We start from the raw sequence: 5,623 nt of genomic DNA on the forward strand, positions 1-5,623 counted from the left end.
CCCCTACTATGAGCACTTCGGTGCAAGGAATACAAGTTCTATCCCTCAGACTGGACGTAGGGCGCCGATTGCCCGAACCAGTATAAACCTTGTGTCTCTTTGCATCACCATCCGAAATCGGGAGCACGCAGAACAAATTCACTAGTCGGTCGAGGACCCCCCGGTCCGAAACACCGACAGTTGGCGCGCCAGGTAGGGGCGCTGCGTGTCGGTTTCGTCATCCCAGCAGGTTCCGGATGGCAGACCCGGTACGGCCATTGCGTCTCGGCACCGTAGTTTGGTTCGGGAGCCTAGAGTTCATGTCTCTAGGGCATGAGTATGACATGGTACTCCTCACTCCTCGAGCCCCGCCATCCGACGATGAAGTTACGCACCGGCAGCCCAGGCGCAGGCGGCGCCCGGGCGGCCGCTCTTGCCGCGCTCGCCAGGCACGACGCGAGCAGGGCCACCCCGATGCTACGCGAACCCGGGGCGGCACGCCACTCCCCACCGATATCCTACGACCAGCTGTTGGTACGGGGTCCCTGGCCAAGGACCTGTCTTGCCTAAGCTTGGACAAAGGGAAATCGCCGGTGGCTTGTGATGGCGCCCAGTCGTCAAGCTTCGCTCCACCACTCCCCGAAGAACTGACCCCGGCAGAGCAGAATCTGGCAATGGCACCATCCTCATACCCCTTTGGGTTGAGAAATGCCGCCGCTTCTTACGCCTACGCATACGCTGCCACTCACGAGGATCCCTCAGAGCGCTGCCAGCGCTTCGGTCTTGACCTAAGCACCCATGCCGACTCTCCAGATGAGGACGAGGCATGGCCCGGAGTGGATTTCTCTGGGCTCCACGACCCTGGGGCTTTGCGACAGTTCTTGGCCGCAAGCGACTACTGCTTCGGTTGCTCCGACTCCGACGACGAAGGCACTTACTGACCCCACTCGCGAGTGTTTCCACGTCGGGCTCGGGATGCCAAGGGCAGGCGAAGAGGATGAGGGGGCAGGTAGCCGCTCCCCACTTCGTCCAGGGGCGGGCGCCGTCACACCCCCACGCAATGTCCTGCCGGCCGCACGAAATGAGAACGTCGCTCTTGCACGACCTCAGCGCCCAGACCTAGAGCAGCTCCGTGAGCTCCAGGCCAAGGTCGAACAAGACCAACTCCTTCTGCAGCAGCTTCGGGACTCTCTCGAACAGGAACAGCGAGGCCGCGGCGAAGGCAGGGGAGCCCGACGAAGAGCCCGCGATGTGCATCACCGCATCCATGACGACGAAGGGAGCGAGCAACCCCCAGTCTTCAATCGCGCCAGCCAGAACAGTCACGGCTAGCGGCAATGCTGGTCCGCGCAATGCCCGAGCCTTCTACCGCGGAGGGGCGGCGGGTCCGCTGGCGAGCTCCGCGATCTCCTAGAGACCGCTGCTGGTTCAGCTAGGCTGAGAGTTCCGCCTCCCGACGGCACAGGGGGCGCCTCAAACCTTCTCACAGCACCGCCTCGGCAGGACAGGGAAGCCCCGGCTCGTCCCGAGCCCGACCGAGCGCCAATAGCCCATAGGGTCCCCGTGCTTCTAGACCGCCTCGGCAATCGACGCGAGGTGCAGGGAGACCATGAGGTGGTCAGCAGGCGACGACGCCACGACAACGAGGGGCCCGCTCGGGGCTACCACCCACACCGAGGCGGTCGCTACGATAGTGGTGAGGACCGCAGGTCCTTCCCCTGAGCCACCAGGCCCTCGGGTCTTCAGCAGGGCCATCCGCGCTGCTCCTTTCCCTCGCCCGGTTCCGACAGCCGGCCAATCTCGCGAAGTACAGCGGCGAGACCAACCCGGAACTCTGGCTCGCCGATTACCGCCTGGCCTGCCTAGCTAGGTGGCGCTGGACGATGACCTACTCATCATCCGCAATCTCCCTTTGCTCTTGTCGGACTCGGCACGAGCCTGGCTCGAGCATCTCCCCCCCTCGCAAATCCACGACTGGCGCGACTTGGTTAGGATCTTCGTCGGGAACTTCTAGGGCACATACGTGCGCCCTGGGAATTCCTGGGATCTTAAGAGCTGTCGCCAGAAGCCGGACGAGTCTCTCTGAGACTTCATCCGGCGCTTCTCCAAACAGTGCACCGAGCTACCCAGCGTCGGCGACTCGGAGATCGTCCAGGCTTTCCTCTCCGGCACCACTTGTCGGGACTTGGTCCGAGAATTAGGTCGCAACGTCCCGCGCTCTGCTGCCGCGCTCCTCGACATCGCCACCAGCTTCGCCTCAGGTGAAGAGGCTGTCGGAGCCATCTTCCCCGACGCCGACACCAAGGGTAAGCGGAGGGAAGAGGCCCCCGAGGCCTCAGCCTCCCACCTCCCTAAGAAAAAGAAAAAGGGGCGCCTGGGGAAGCAGGAGGTCCTGGAGGCTGATCTGGTCGTGGCCGCAGAGCACAAGAATCCCCGAGGCTCCAAAGGCCCTAGGCCCTTCGACGACATGCTCAAGAAACCCTGCCCTTACCACCAGAGCCCGGTCAGGCACGCTCTCGAGGATTGCACCATGCTGCGGCGCTACTACGCCAGGCTCGGGCTCCCCGACGACGACACCAAGCAGAAGGGCGCCGGCGGTCGGGACGAAGACAAGGACGATGGGTTCCCCGAGGTACGCAACGCTTTCATGATCTTCGGTGGGCCCTCGGCATGCCTTACGGCGCGGCAGCGCAAGAGGGAACGCCGAGAGGTCTTCTCGGTCAAGGTGGCCACCCCCCAGTACCTCGACTGGTCTCGAGAGGCGATCACCTTCGATCGAGATGACCACCCTGACCGTATTCCGAATCCCGGGCAGTACCCACTGGTCGTCGACCCGATCATCGGCAACACCCGACTCTCCAAGGTGTTGATGGACGGAGGCAGCGGCCTCAACATCCTTTACGCCAACACCCTGGAGCTCTTGGAGATCGACCGGTCGAGGCTCCGAGGCGACGTCGCACCCTTCCACGGCATCGTGCCAGGGAAGCGCACGCTGACCCCTCGGGCGTATCGACCTTCCTGTCTGCTTCGGCACCCCTTCCAACTACCGCAAGGAAGTCCTCACCTTCGAGGTAGTCGGGTTCGGGGGAGCCTACCACGCCATTCTGGGACGGCCGTGCTACGCCAAGTTCATGGCAGTGCCCAACTATACCTACCTCAAGCTCAAAATGCCAGGCCCTAATGGTGTCATCACGATCGAGTCCACGTACGAACATGCATACGACTGCGACGTCGAGTGCATCGAGTACGCCGAGGCTCTTGCGGAGGCCGAGACCCTCATCGCCCACCTCGACCAACTCAGTGGCGAGGTGCCTGACTCCAAGCGTCGCGCGGGGGCGTTCGAGCCCGCTGAAACCATCAAACTCATCCCGGTCGACCCCGCCTGCCCCGACGACCGAGCGCTGAGGATCAGCGCCACCCTCGACATCAAATAGGAAGCCGTGCTCGTCGACTTTCTCCTGTGCGAACGCCTGACATATTCGCATGGAGTCCCTCGGACATGCCGGGCATACCAAGGGAGGTCGCCGAGCACGCCCTGGACATCCGGGCCGGATCTAGACCGGCGAGGCAACGCCTGCGCCGCTTCGACGAAGAAAAGCGCAGGGCCATCGGAGAGGAGGTACAGAAACTCTTGGCGGCCGGGTTCATCAAGGAAGTGTCCCACCCAGAGTGGTTGGCTAACCCCATTTTAGTCAAGAAGAAAAATGGGAAATGGAGGATGTGTGTAGACTACACTAGTCTGAACAAAGCCTGTCCAAAGGTCCCCTTCCCATTACCTCGAATCGATCAAATCGTTGATTCCACCACAGGATGCGAGACCCTGTCTTTCCTTGATGCGTACTCTGGTTACCATCAGATCAAGATGAAAGAGTCCGACCAGCTCGTGACTTCTTTCATCACACCGTTCGGCATGTACTGCTACGTGACGATGCCCTTCGGCCTCAGAAACATGGGTGCCACGTACCAGCGATGCATGACCTAGGTTTTTGGCGACAACATCGGGCAGACCGTCGAGGCCTACGTAGACGACATCGTGGTCAAAACCAGAAAGGCTGAGAATCTCGTGAATGACTTGAGGGTAACCTTCAAATGCCTTAGAGAGAAGGGCATCAAGCTCAATCCCGAGAAGTGTGTGTTCGGGGTCCCCCGAGGCATGCTCTTGGGATTCATAGTCTCGGAACGCGGCATTGAGGCCAACCCAGAGAAGGTCTCGGCTATAACCAGCATGGGACCAATCAGAGACCTCAAGGGAGTACAGAGGGTCATGGGATGCCTTGCGGCCCTGAGCCGCTTCATCTCGCGCCTCGGCGAAAAAGGTTTGCCTCTGTACCGACTCTTGAGAAAATCCGAGCATTTTTCTTGGACCCCCGAGGCCGAGGAAGCCCTCGACAGACTCAAGAGGCTGCTCACCAATCCTCCCAGTTCTGATACCCCCGGCCATGGACTGAGGTCCTCTTACTCTACGTCGCCGCAACAACCCAAGTGGCCAGCGCCGCCGTAGTAGTAGAGAGGCAGGAAGAAGGACATACTCTGCCTACCCAACGACCTGTCTATTTCATCAGCGAGGTGCTCTCCGAGACCAAAGCGCGCTACCCCCACATCCAGAAGCTAGTCTACGCCGTGGTCCTGGCCCGGCGCAAACTGCGCCACTACTTCGAGTCGCACCCAGTGACTGTGGTATCATCCTTCCCCCTGGGCGAGATAGTTCATAACCGGGAGGCCTCGGGCAGGATAGCCAAGTGGGCTGTCGAGCTCATGGGGGAAACATTGACCTTTGCGCCTCGAAAAGCGATCAAGTCTCAGGTCTTGGCCGATTTCGTGGCTGAATGGACAGATACCCAACTGCCACCTGCTCAAATTCAGACGGAGTGCTGGACCCTGTACTTCGACGGATCCCTGATGAAGACCGGGGCAGGCGCGGGTCTGCTCTTCATTTCGCCCCTCGGAGTACACATGCGCTACATGGTGCGGCTCCACTTCGCCGCCTCCAATAACGTGGCCGAATACGAGGCCCTCGTCAATGGCTTACAAGTCGCCATCGAGCTTGGGGCACGGCGCCTCGACGTCCGAGGCGACTCGCGGCTCGTCATAGATCAGGTGATGAAGGAGTCAAACTGCCTCGACCCTAAAATGGAGGCTTACTGCAAAATGGTACGACGCCTAGAAGACAAGTTCGACGGTCTCGAACTAAATCACGTCGCGCGAAAGTATAACGAGGCCGCCGACGAGCTGGCAAAGATGGCCTCGGCACGGGCCCCGGTCCCCCCAAACGTCTTCGCCAGAGACCTTCACAAACCTTCCATCGGCTGCACCTCGACAGCAGAGGAGGGCCCACCTGGGGAACCCATGGCAAAGCCCGACGCCCCCTCTGCTGCCAAGACCCCCTCGGCCGAGCCCGAGGTCATGGAAGTCAACGCCGAACCTCCGCAGACTGATCAGGACGCGGATTGGCGAGTCCCGTTCCTCGATTGGCTTGATCGGGGGGAGCTTCCCGACGACCGAACTGAAGCACGACGGCTTGCGCGCCGAGCCAAGACCTACGCCCTCTACAATGGCGAATTATACAGGCGAAGTCCCTCAGGTGTCCTTCAACGATGCATCAGTTCCGAGGCGGGCCAAACCCTGCTTTGGGACTTACACGCAG

General features: G+C 61.0%; 1 pseudogene; it reads left to right on the forward strand.

Annotated features, from left to right (window-relative positions):
* Window positions 1-2,848: 2,848 nt before the first annotated feature.
* On the forward strand, window positions 2,849-3,413 carry LOC136545902 (uncharacterized; annotated as a pseudogene).
* Window positions 3,414-5,623: the final 2,210 nt, after the last annotated feature.

Source organism: Miscanthus floridulus, chromosome 3 (assembly GCF_019320115.1).
Source record: "Miscanthus floridulus cultivar M001 chromosome 3, ASM1932011v1, whole genome shotgun sequence".
Classification (NCBI taxonomy): domain Eukaryota; kingdom Viridiplantae; phylum Streptophyta; class Magnoliopsida; order Poales; family Poaceae; genus Miscanthus; species Miscanthus floridulus.